The 13639-nt window shown below is 43.8% G+C and overlaps 2 non-coding genes across 2 annotated transcripts; both read left to right on the top strand.

The window, feature by feature from the left end:
* On the top strand, nucleotides 1–74 carry trnat-ugu (transfer RNA threonine (anticodon UGU)). The gene has a single exon. It is a non-coding gene; the product is annotated as a tRNA-Thr (tRNA).
* Nucleotides 75–12979: 12905 nt separating this feature from the next.
* trnat-agu (transfer RNA threonine (anticodon AGU)) lies at nucleotides 12980–13053 on the top strand. The gene has a single exon. It is a non-coding gene; the product is annotated as a tRNA-Thr (tRNA).
* Nucleotides 13054–13639: the final 586 nt, after the last annotated feature.

Here is a 13639-nt window from a genome sequence, read left to right as displayed (position 1 = left end):
GGCGCTGTGGCTTAGTTGGTTAAAGCATCTGTCTTGTAAACAGGAGATCCTGCGTTCAACTCCCAGCAGTGCCTTGCATAACTAATTATTTTTACCTAATTTGTGGAATTAAGCGACAAAATGGCACTTTGGAATTGGTATTTGTTCAGGTTTGAGGAGGAAACTGATATCAGATTGACTCTTCTAAAACGCCCTTTCATTGTACAGTCAGACCTCTCATAGAATGTGTCAGCAACGGGTTAACTTAAAGACACGTTCTCGTTTTTGGGCTCGTTGAGGTCAGGGTATAATTCACGATTTGAGGTTCAAACCCGGAAGTAGTCCTAATTTGGACCGAGACTTGTGATCTTGACCTACGGTGAAAATCTTTGCAAAGAGGAAAATGAAGTCCGCAGATCACTCCACCTGAATCTCCCGACCCCGATGAAATATATCCCAGGCTGTTAACAGAAGCAAGGAAGGAAATAACGGAGGCTCTGACCATCATTTTCCAATCCACCCTGGTTACTGTTGATATGCCGAAGGATTGGAGGGCTGCTAAAGTTGTACTGTTGTATAAAAAGGGAGAAAAGGATAGATAAAGTAATTATAGGCCAGTCAGCCTAACCTCGGTCAGGCTGAAGGTATTCTATTAAATCTACTCTGCACTTCCTCCACGGCCAATACAGGGAGGAGGGGACTCTTGACTGACAAGCCTCAGCTCTATCAGGAGAGGGAGACTTACCCACGCTCTCTCTTGCTTCTGGGATGTGCCACTTTTGAAAAAAAAAGTTGAATTTCTCTATATCTTTAAACACTCTATCTCACTACACATGATTTAAAGTGTATTGTGGGACGCTGTGAGTATCTCTGCACCTGTAAACTCTCTGACTCACAGCACGGATGTTTAATGTGTACTGTCGGATAGTATGTAAGTATCTCTGTATCTTTAAACTCTCTGTCTCTCTGCACAGGTATTGAAAGTGTATTGTAGGATGGTGTGTGTGTCTTTATGCCTTCAAACTCTCTGTTTCACTGCACAGCATTGACAGTGTATTGTCGGATGGTGTGAATGGGATGAGGTTCTGTGGGGCGAAGTGTAGCCGATTGGGAGCAGCGCCCGTTTGCGGGGTGAGTATTGCACGCTTGATTTTCTCTCTCCCTTCTATCTTTCTTTCTCTCTTTCTTTCTTTCACCTCCCCCTCTCCCATTCTTTCTTTCACTCTCTTTTCATTCCTCTTATTTCGTTCTTTGTCTTTCTGCCCCAGCACCTTTGTCTTTATCCTGTTTTTGTTCTCTCATGTGTCTCGGTTGGATGATCCAAAATTCAGACCCGCCGCTTCTTCCAGCTTTTCCTTCCTTCCACAATCATGCTCCATTTCATTGACACTTTACTGCGGCCTTGCCTATTCTAACATTCACTTTCACATTCTTACGCCTTTACGTTTGCTCTCCATCGACCGCTGTTTCTCGGGGGCACATGTCCCGTTCGCATCAATGTTCATTTGTGCCTTGAAACCAGTCGATACATTTCGATCTGCTCCAGAGACAAGCTCAAAGAAAGCAGGGCTGGCATTCGGTAGGACAGCGCATACGTTTCCGTGAAATTTCCATGGGGTATCTTGTGACACGGGTGATGTTAACATGGTTTTGTTTCCATGGTCGTTGGCGCTTTTCCCCGAGCAGTTGATGTGCGGGAGAGACGGGCGGCGCGACATTGCTGCGAATGACGGCTGAAAGGTGCACTTTTGGCAATCTGCGCGGTGCAGGAAAGTCGGAAATGTTCCGCTTGATCTTACAAGGTCTGTGGAAATGTCCGATTGAAAAGGAATGAGGAGAAATGAGAAGAGCGGGAATGGTGAAAAAGTGTCGATTGCAGGAGGTTGGCCGTGAGCGAAAGGTCCTTTGAAAGCTCGGCGCGGAGGAGATTTTGTTCGGCAACCATCGACTTTAAGCGCGTGGGGAAAGTGAAGTGCGAGCTGCGTCCTTGGGTCAAATTGGATGTTTTCAGGAAAACAGCCATTGTGAAATCACAAAAATGAAAATAGAAAATGCTGAAAACGCTGAGCAGGTCAGGCAGCACCTGTGGCGAAAGAACCAGAGGAAACGTTTCAGCTCTATGACCTTTATCATCAGATCTGAATGGCTTACCATATGCGTGAGTAACTGCGCTGTCAAAGATGGCTGGCTTCCATCTCTGAATTATGTGGGTTCGAATCTCACTGCTGCCAGAATTTGTACACCCTTCCATTTTGGCCGCCTCACCAAAAACCCTTCTTTGGTAAGAAGTGCTTTTCCGCATTGCTGGTTTACACCTTTTTGCACAATTCAGCAAAGTCTGGATTGCCACCCAACTGTTTCTTAGACGGAGGTGCTGGGAGTGTAAGGGGTGATCTCGGCGAAGTATCAATCAAAGTGCACAATGGCGCCCTGGTGAACCGAGTACCTCTTATAGTCAGTATAATATAAAAGATATGCACCATAATTATGAATTTCTTCTTTGCATCACACTAGGATTTATTATCAGGGAATGGACATGAGCAGGTCGATTTACGTCACGCTCCGGTCGCTTCGCATCGCCTCCCACAAATAGAATAGAATCATAGAAAGGTCACAGCACAAAAAGAGGCCATTCGGCACATCGAGTCCGTGCCTGCTCTCTGCAAGTGCAATCCAGATAGACCCACTCCCCCACCCTATCCCTGTTGCCCTGTATTCTCTGTCGTTTCAAATACTTATCCAGTTCTTTATTGAAGACCATGATTGAATCTGCCTCCACCACCCCCTCGGGCGGTGTATTCCAGATCCTAAACACTCGCTGTGTCGAAAAGTTTTTCCTCATGTCACCTTTGGTTCTTTTGCCGAACACCTTAAATCGATGTTCTCTGGTCCTCGAACCTTCCGCCAATAGGAACAGTTTCTCTCTATCTGCTCTGTCTGGATCCTTCATGATTTTAAATATCTCGATCAAATCTCCTCGTAACCGTCTCTGTTCCAAGCAGAACAACCCCAGCTTCTCCAATCGATCCATGAAACATATGCCCCTCATCCCTCGAATCTTTACAGTAAATCTCTTCTGTGGGGATTCGTTATTAACATCGCCGAATCCCCCACCATCAACACACTGGTGGTCACCATTAACCAGAAATTTAACTGGACCAGCTACATCAATATTGTGGCGACAAGAGCAGGTCAGAGGCTGGATATTCTGTGCCAAGTGACTCACCTTCTAACTCCCTAAAGCCGTTCAACCATCGACAAGGCGCAAGTTGAGTGAGTTGGAACACTCATGTGATGGCCGTCGACCTGAAACGTTAACTCTGTTTCTATGTCCAAAGATTCTGCCTGACCTGCTGAGGATATGCACATTTGCAGTTTCAGGTTGGCAACATAGCCAGTATTTTCATTTTGAATAAAGGTGCTTTCGCGTATTTCCGTATGCGTGGGTTCGAATCCCATCCTCGTCGCTCTGATGTTTAAGTTTTGTTTCTCTCATTCAGTCCACCCAGAAGGTCTGGTCAAAGTCCCATCCTTCTCGAAACGGCAGACGGTGGGTTTTGCATTGTTTGCTGAAATCAGCAACAGTTCCTTCCAGGATGGTGTTGAGATTGTAAGGTCGCGAGGTATCAGATTGTACATTGGTGTCATTGTAAAAAGAGTAAATCTTATGGTCAACGTAAGAGAAACTTATGCACCATAATTATGATTTATGTCCGGATCATTCCGTGTCTGTGTCTGTTTAAAAGGGATGTGCTGTAAGTCCCGGATCATTCTGTGTGCGTTTTACCTGATTTTCTTGATACCCTTTTTCCTTCTGAACTGAAATGACGATCCTCTCTCGAGAAGAAGGTTCACCGCCTGCTTCGGGCAACTGGTAGGAAAAATAACAAAAACTGATGAGACCAAGTTCATTCTGCTGGGCTTCCATTCCAATCTCCGCACTCTATCCCCCATTCAGTCCCACCCCGCCTGGACATTATAATCTGCGATATTCATAAGGGAATGGAGAAGCCGAATATCACGGTTATAATTTTCTTGGTTGCTCAACAATGAATAGCTTCAATTGTAATGATTCAGAAGGTAATCATAGAATCATAGAATCTTACAGCACAGAAGGAGGCCTTTCGGCCGTCGTGCCAGTGTCGGCGTTTTCGAAGACCTGTCCAAATTAGACGCAAACCCCAGATTTTTCCCCATAACACTGAAAATTAGTCCTCTTCAATTATGTCCAATTGCCTTTTAAATGATCCTATGGAATCTGCTTCCACCACCCTTTCAGGAAGTGAGTTCCTGATCATAACAAACCCTCTGTGTGAAAATAATTCTCCTCAATTCCCCTCTAGTTCTTTTGCCAATTATTTTCAAACTATGATCTCCGGTTACCGACCCACTTACCACAGGAAACAGTTTCTCCCTACTTGCTCTTTCAAAACCCCTCATTATTTTGAATATCTCTATTAGGTCTCCCGTTAACCATCTTTGCTGTAAGGAGAACAATCCCAGCTTCTCCAATCTCTCCGCATAACTGAAGTCCCTCATCACTGGTGTCATCCAGGTCAACCTGCTCTGAATCCTCTTCAATGCCTTTTCATCCAAATGTTTGGTGCCCAGATCTGTACAATATACTTCAGCTGAGGGCTAACCAATGATTTGTAAGGATTAGTATGACTTCCCTTTTTAATGTATTCAATGCACCTATTTACAAAGCCAAGTATCCCATACGCTTTCTTAAACACCTTATCAACTTGCCTTGTTTTGTGAATATGCTCCCCCAGGTCCCTCTGCTCTTGCAACCCCCCATAAATTGTTCCATTTAGATTATACTGCCTCTCCATGTTCTTCTTCCAAAAGTGCATCACTTCACACTGATCGGCGTTAAATCTGTCACGTGACTGCCCATTTCACCAGTCTGTCTTTGTCCTCCTGAAGTCTGCTACTATCTTCCTCACTATTTACTACGTTACCAAGTTTTGTATCATCCGCAAACTTCGAAATTGTGCTCCCTATTCCCACATCCAAGTCATTTATATATAACAAGAAAAGCAATAATCCTAATACCGACCCCTGGGGGATCCCACTGCATATTTCTCTCCAGTCAGAAAGACATCCGTTCACCACTAATCTCTGCCTCCTATCCTTTAGCCAATTACTTGCCCACGTTTCCACCGACCCTTTAATCCCACGTGCTTCTAGTTTTCGAATAAGTCTGGAATGTGTTCATTTCTAAAATGTGCCCTCAAAAAAAATATATCCCCATAATATTATTGTTAAACAATGAGAATACAGATAGTAAATCGAGTGCTCGATCGGGTTCATTCCCATTACCCGGATTTGACGCGACCCGAGGAGGGGGAATCCCATCTGGGTTTATATTTTCCGAAAACGGAGACGGAAAATAGCAAAACTCAACCCGTCGAAATCCAACAATTGGACGAAGAACCGACAGCCTTTTCCCATCCCGGGTTTGCAGACCTGGCCGTTGAAGGAAGCCTGATAAGTCCATTGGGGATCAACAGCGAAAGTGAAGAAACGCAGACAGAGATAGATAGATACATGCAAAGAAAAATAGTATAAATCTCCAATGCTGTGATTGAGCAGAATTTAGGTGGCAGCTTAATGGAAATTCGACGCATGCCGTGACATCTTAGAGTTGTACATAGGGCTGGATTCTTACATTATTTCTGAAAAAAGTAAACACTGCCTGGTAACTACAGCTCTTAATTATTTGACCATTTTAGAGTGGCGGTGTCAAGTGATTTCTAATCTCAGTGAATTTCAAGACCATGCTTGACCCACTCGTTTGGTCACCCACAGTTAGCACGCGGTTGGAGACTGCGCAGGCTCATCACAGGAACTCTGCCAGACCGCATGTTCCAGACTTGTATCCAACGCTACACGTGCAGCCTGCAGCCGTGTGTGCATTGGTGGTTCAGTGTCGAACCCTCGCCTGCCGACGGGAAACCAGGGGTTTGGTTCCAGGCCAATGCAGCCTCCTTTACCTTTTGTATCGGTACCCATGAGATCGCCTGAATTGGGATAAATTCATGTGCCGGCTTCAATCTGTACAACTTCTTGAAAGATTATCTTCATTTCGTCTACGTGTCTTTCGTGGACAAACCCTCTGCATTATCTCCTCTGGTGTTCAAACATGCTCGGCTGGAGATAAGTCAAACCTGCCTTCTGCACTTACTTCAAAGATGTGAGAAGCCAATTGGTGGTTTTTGACGAAAAATGGGGACGCAAGGGGGCTCATACCGGGATTTGAACCAATGAAACTCCCTGAGCGAGAATCAGATCCAAAGTCCAACTGGCAACAGAGCCGTGCAGCCACTGTAAAATTTCGCTGCCACGCAGCCGATCCGCCATCCTTTCAGAACACCATGGCCATCCAAACTCGCTTTCTTGTACGATATACGATGTAGAGCAATATCAGGTTCTAAACTAATTATTTCAGATCAACAATATTAGTCTCTCTTTATCAAATTTGTTTTGAATGTACGACTTGTATTATCAAGTAACACTTTACAGAATGAATTACTCTGAAACGACATTGTCGTCTGTCTCGGCATCGTCATAGTTTACACTCCACCATAAGTACACTTTACTCAAATTGCTGCTTTCATTCACCATGAGAACGAAGAGCCACGAATGTGGAAACATTAGCTACGAATTTATCGGCTGGGTTGCACCTTTCCTTTTCCTAATTCCTCAGTCTTTTTTTTCTTTACCTTTCTCTGCTATTGTTGCAGGTTAGATCAGCCATCGCCGTTCAAGGAAGCCTGAGAAGTCCATTGTGGACAATACAGAGAGACAAGAGACGGAGACATGGAGAGATGGAGAGATGCATGCAAAGAAAATAAAGAGTATAAATGTCAGGTTTTGCAAACTAGCAGAATTTATGTTAAAGATTGGGAGAGATTCATTCTTGGGTCTTGAAATCTTGCAAGAGAAGATTGGACACAAGTTAAAAGCACCGGCCTCGCTGGAGAATCTCTCATTCTGGGAGAGAGATAAATTCGGTCAATTAACTCCAATTAATCTATTTCAGCACTGAAGGGATCTTTAAACAGTAGCTCTGCGAGCAGAATTCAAACCTGGGCAGGAAAACCTCAATTGAATTTTGAGTCCAACGCTTTAAACACTCGGCCACCGCAGCTGTAAACGGCATGTTCGTTCAGATCGGATTCCAAATGGACACTTGCTGCTGTTACAAACGCGCGCATTGATGGTGCTTGGGGTCGAATTCTTACTTGTTACGCTGGAGACCTTGGTTCGATTCCCGATACAATGCAGGATCATTCTGTAACAATGAGGAACTGAAGAGCAAAAGTATACGATTTCGCCCCTCGAGCCTTATGCGCAATTCAGTGAGATCCTGGTTGATATGTAACCGAACTGCATATTATCGCCTTAGCCCCATGTCCCTTAATGCCTTTGGTTAACAAAAATCTATCAATTTCAGTTTTAAAATTAACAATTGAGTTCGCATCAACTGCCGTTTGCGGAAGAGAATTCCAAACTTCTCCCTCCCTTTGCTTGCAGAGGTGTTTCCCAACTTCACTCCTGAAAGTCCTGACCCTAATATTTAGGCTGCTTCCCCGAGTCCGAGACACGCTAACGGGCGGAAATCTTTTTTTTCTATTTACCCCATCAGTTCCCCTTAATATTTTGAAATGTTCGATCAAATCAGCACTTAATAGACTGAATTCGAGGCAAACCCGAGTTTATGTAATCTCTCCGCGTAATTTAAACTGTGGAGTCCAGGCAACATTCTAGTAAATCGACGCTGCACTCCCTTCATAGCGAATATATCCTTCCGAAGGTGCGTTGCCCAGAACTGAAGGCAATACTCCAGGTGTGGTCTAACCAGAGCTTTGTATAACTGTATCATAATGCTTATCCCCTTGAATCTAGTCCTCTGGATATAAAGACCAACATTCCATTAACCTTTTTGATTATTTTTTGTACCTGTCCATGACATTTTATTGATGTGTGTTCATGGACCCCTAAGTCTTTTTGGACCTCCACTGTTTCGAGCTTTTCACCATTTCGAAAGTACTCTGATTTATCCTTTTAGGTCCAAAGTGGATGACCTCACACTTGACGAAATTCATATCGATTTGCCGCAATTTTGCACGTTCATTTTTTATATTAATGCCTCTCTGTAATTTTATGCTTTCATCTGCACTGCTTACAATGCTGCCCATCTTGGTGTCATCGGCAAACTTGGATATGTGGCTTTCTATCCCGTCATCTAATATCCGCCTGAATTGGGAAAAATCCAAATTCAGTTTCAATCTCCTCATCATCTTGAGACATTTTATTTGCTTCATGTGTATTGGGTCGACGAAACTTCGGCATTCAGTCCACTGGAGCTCAAACATCCTCTGGATATAATTCAGTTCCACCAACAGCAAAACTGAAAAGATGTGAGAAGACAATTGGTGACTTTTCACTAAAAGCAGAAACACATGCGGGGTCGTCCGGGATTTGAACCCGGGACCTCTCGCATATCACTCAATGACACTCCCTAAGCGAGAATCATACCCCTAGACCAACGAGCCGCTGTTAGTTTAGTTGTGCAGCCAGTGTAAAAGTTGGTTGCGTTTCACAGCCGATCGACCATCCTTTCAGACCACTTCGATCCATTCAATCTCGTTTTCGATTCGGGTGGACAGCAATATCAAGTTGTGCACCAACTATTTCCATTCACCAATATTAGTCTCTCTTTACCAAATTGCTTTCAAGTGCACGACTTGAGTTATCAAGTAAGACGTTTCAGAATTAGTTGCTCTTAAAATACATTGCTTGTGAGGATACTCAGAGTCGTATCGATTTCTGGCACGCTCTGTTCCCTTTGCATTGCAACCTACACATAGAATTGAATCATAGAAAGCTTACAGCACGGAAAGAGGCCATTCGCGTCATCGAGTCCGTGCGAGATCTCTGCAAGAGCAATCCAGCTAGAACCACTCCCCTGCCTTTCCCCGAAGCCCTGCATTTTTTTTCCTTTCAAGTACTTATCCAGCTCCCCTTTGAAGGCCATGATTGAATCTGCCTCCATCACACCCTCGGGCAGTGCATTGAGATCCGAACCTCTCGCTGTGTAAAAAAGTTTTTCCTCATGTCACCTTGGGTTATTTTGCCAATCACTTTAAATCGATGTCCTCTGGTTCTTGACCCTTCCGCCAATGGGAACAGTTTCTCTCCATCTTCCATGCCTCGATCCTTCATGATTTTGAATACCTCTATCAAATCTCGACAAAACTGTCTCTGTTCCAAGGAGAACAACCTCAGATTCTCCGGTCGATCCACGTAAGTAAAGTCCCTTATCCCTGGAATTATGATCGTATTTATTTTCTGCACCCTCTCCAAGGCCTTCACATCTTTCCTGAAGTGCGGTGTCCCGAACCCCACACAAAATTTCAGTTGTGTTCGAACCAGTGTGTTGTAAAGTTTCATCGTGACTTCTGTACTTTTGTACTTTTGCACTCTATACATCTATTTCTGAAGCGCAGGATCCCGTCTGCTTTTTAACCGCTTTCTCAACCTGTCCTGCCACATTCAACGATTTGTACACATAAACCCCTCTTTGTTCCTCTACCGCTTTTACATTTGTGCCCTGGAGTTTATTTTGCCTCTCCTCGTTTTTCCGACCGAAATGTATCATTTCGCATTTTTTTTGCGTTAAATTTCATCTGCCCGGTCTCCGCCCATGCCACCAGCCTGTCTCTCTCCTTTGAAGTCTATCACTATCCTTATCACTGTTTACTACCCTTCCAAGTTTGTTTCATCTGCAAATTTTGAAATTGTGCTCTGTGCACTCAAGTCCAAGTCATTAATATATATCAAGAAAAGCAGTGGTCCCAGCACTGATCCCTGGGGAACGCCACTGTACACCTCTCGCCAGTTCGAAAAACAACAGATCACCAGTAATCTGATTCCTGCTGTTCGTCAATTCTGCATTTATGTTGTTTCTGCCACGTTTATTCCATGGGCCGCAATCTTGATGAGAAGCCCACCATGCGGCACTTTAGCAAACACCTTTTGAAAGTCCTTATACACCACATCAACTAAATTGCCGTTATCTATCCTCTCTGTTACCTCATCAAAAAACTCTAACAGGTCAGTTAACCACGATTTGCCTTTAACAAATCCGTGCTGCCTTTCCCTAATCAATCCACCCTCGTCCAAGTGGCTGTTAATTCTGTCCCGGGTTATCGTTTCGAAACGTTTCCCCACCACTGAGGTTAAACTGACTGGCCTATAATTGCTGGGTTTATCCGTACAACCTTTTTTGGACAAGCGTGTAACCTTTGCAACTTTCCAGTCCCCTGGCACCACCCACATATCTAAGGATGTTGGTAGATTATGGCCAGTACCTCAGCAATTTCAACCCTTACTTCCCTCAGCAACCGATCATGCATCCCATCCGGACCGGGTGGCTTATCTACTTTAAGTACAGCCAGCCGTTCAAGTGCCTCTTCCTTATCAATTTTTAGACCATCCAGTATCTCAACGATAACTTCCTTTGCTGAGACTCTGGCAGCAGCTTCTTGGTAAAGATAGATGCAAAGTACTCATTTGGTACCCAGGCCATCCCCTCTGCCTCCATGAGTAGACCTCCTTTTTCGTGCCGAATCGGCCTCACCCCTCCTCTGACTACCCGTTTACTGTTTGCTTGCCTGTCGAAGTCTTTTGGATTCCCTTTTATGTTGGCGGTCAGTCTATAGTCATATTTCTCTTTGCCTCTCATTTCCTTTTTCACTTCTCCTCTGAACTCCCTAAATTCGGCCTGGTGAATTAACGCATAAAAAAAGTCAGCATTTCTTTCAGCCGGAAACAGAAAGTAACTGGTTGATCAATGGCGATTTGAACAAGTATTCGTCTTTTTTACAGAGTTGAATGAGTTTTGCGAAATTAATACAGTGAACTAATACAGTAAAGTTGAATTCCTGATCGGGAACCGCCTCAGACGGCGCATTACTGCCCATCCCTTGGAAACAAGATACTATCGAAACTTTGACAACACATCTCAGGTCCCGCTGCAAAGTCACAGCTTGCCAGCTGTTCCGAAATTTGGAGCCTGGACAGGGAGTTAAACGCTGGACCTTCAGCTCACTACTCACTTTAAAAGTCTGATACTCTACCGACTGAGCTACCCAGGCTCGATACTACATAAGCTCCCATCGTACATATTCATGGGAGATCTCTGAATTATCCCTGCAGTCGTCGAACGAGGGTGAGGTCCGTTTGATAAAATTCTCAGCAACGTATTGAGGAGAATCCTTGTTTCTGTTGAACATGATGTAAGAAACATGAACAGTGAACTCGTGAGTTTACAATTCTTCTTGTTTGTGCCAAATGTCGTGTCATTCGTTAGCAGCAATTAAAATAGCACTTTACCCAGCGGCTCAAAAGCTGAACTTGTCCCACACGGGAGTTGGAAAAGGCCTCTCGACCTTTCAGCGTATTAACATCTGTGAGTTGAATAATTTCACCCGTGACACAGTGAAACCAGGCAGCATATTTCTCTTCCAAATTTTCCCAACACGAAACTTCCAACCGATGAATATCGGTTTAAAGAAAAGAAGAATTGTGTGTTTGGTTCTTTAGATTTAAAGATCTTGTACCGGCCCCTTTGCCATATGAGCTGCCGCTAAAAGCCCCCTCTCCCCCTGTGAACAAGTAAACTGGCACCTGCTATTGAAAGACGGTAGGCCAGAGGAACCCAAATTCCCACATGGGAAAACTAAGAAGTCGATTGTTGACCTCCATACGTTTGTCCCACAAGAGCGTATTGTAAAAACGACTGGTTGTTAACAAGTTGCGTTATGGAAGATACAATTTCTACCTTGAACTCCGATCAAAATGTTCGGAGTAAAAGATTTGATTGTTTTAGAAGACGCTCGAACTCACAACCTGGTCATTTCTGGAGCCCATACTGCTATAAATAAGTAACGCACGCTTAACAATTGTGCAACACGAGAGCAGCGAACAACCGACAGCATCAGCGCTCCTGCCAAACAGCTTTATTTTCGGTCTCTCAATTATTATGATGTGGAGATGCCGGTGATGGACTGGGGTTGACAATTGTAAACAATTTTACAACACCAAGTTATAGTCCAACAAATTTATTTTAAATTCCAAATTTAAAATAAATTTGTTGGACTATAACTTGGTGTTGTAAAATTGTTCTCAATTATCACTTCGAGATCTTTCTCAAACACAAGCCTCCAATCAAGATGCGCTTCGTTAAATAACAATTCCTAAATCAAGAGAGTTTTGATCGATCATGACTAAAGCATGTACAATTTCCTCACCTGTTCCATTTCATCCCCTGGGGTGGAAACCATCAGCTCCTGGAGATTTGTCTATCTTTCGCCTCCTCATTTTCTCCATTGCCATCATTTTACTTGCACTGAATCCCCTTGATTTATTAACAGTTTTCCTCGTGTCTCTGGTATGTTAGCGTCATCCATTTCTGTGACGACCGATGCAAAGTAAAAATTTAGCAACTCTGCCATTTCCTGATTTTCAATTACAATATCACCTCCATCTGTCCTTAAGCAGCCCACATTGCTCTCAGCCTCCCTTCTTTCTCTCAATATATACGTAAAAACCTTGAGAGTTGTCCTAATTTTAAATCATAAGTTTTTCTCCTTTTCCCTTTTTGCTCCTCTTACGATTTTTTTAGTTTCAGCACCACAATAAACAACACTCCGCTGTCAAGTTCGGCTCAATAGTTCTCCAATGTCAGAGCGAGAATTGTCTGAAGCCCTGATTTATTTAATGTCACAAATACAATCACACATAATTATCCATGTATCAATGCACTGAAGGATACACAAAGATAAACTCAGCGAGAAATGCAGTCAGTGTCGTGATGCACAGGTGAACGGACAAGCGAAATGGACAGAGACAAAACGGCCTGAACCCCCAACATTGAAGTGTCGCTGATAGATATTAGTGAGGAGGTGGGGGCCCCATCTCATCAATTGGCGCTGTGGCTTAGTTGGTTAAAACATCTGTCTAGTAAACAGGAGATTCTGGGTTCAACTCCCAGCAGTGCCTAATTTATGGAATAAAGCGACAAAATAACAATGTGGTGTTCGTAATTGTTCAGGTTTCAGGAGGAAACGGATCACAGAATGACTGTTCAAAAACGCCCTTTCATTCCACAGACAGACCTCTCAGAGAATGTGTCTGTTACACGTTAATTTGAGGACACGTTCTTGTTTCTGGGATCGGGGCATAATTCACGATTTGAGGTTGAAAGCCGGAAGACATCCTAATTTGGACCAAGACTTGTGATCTTGACCTGCGGGACAAACGTTTGCAAAGAGGAAAAAGAAGTCCTCAAATCGCTCGACCTGAATCTGCAGGCCCAGATGAAATATATCCCAGGATGTTAACAGAAGCAAGGAAGGAAATAGCGGAGGCTCTGACCATCATTTTCCAATCCACCCTGGCAAAAGGTGTCGTGCAGGAGGATTTGAGGATTGCTAACGTTGTACCATTGTTGAAAAAGGGAGACAGGGATAGATCGAGTAAATACAGGCCAGTCGGCCTGAACTCGAGCTGAAGTATGAATCGTCATTTAGAAAGGCACGGATTAATCAAGGAGAGTCAGCGTGGATTTGTTAAGGGAAGGTCGTTT

The sequence above is a fragment of the Heptranchias perlo genome, chromosome 20 (genome assembly GCF_035084215.1).
Source record: "Heptranchias perlo isolate sHepPer1 chromosome 20, sHepPer1.hap1, whole genome shotgun sequence".
NCBI classification, from domain to species: domain Eukaryota; kingdom Metazoa; phylum Chordata; class Chondrichthyes; order Hexanchiformes; family Hexanchidae; genus Heptranchias; species Heptranchias perlo.
This window is presented reverse-complemented; position numbering and strand designations above follow the sequence as displayed.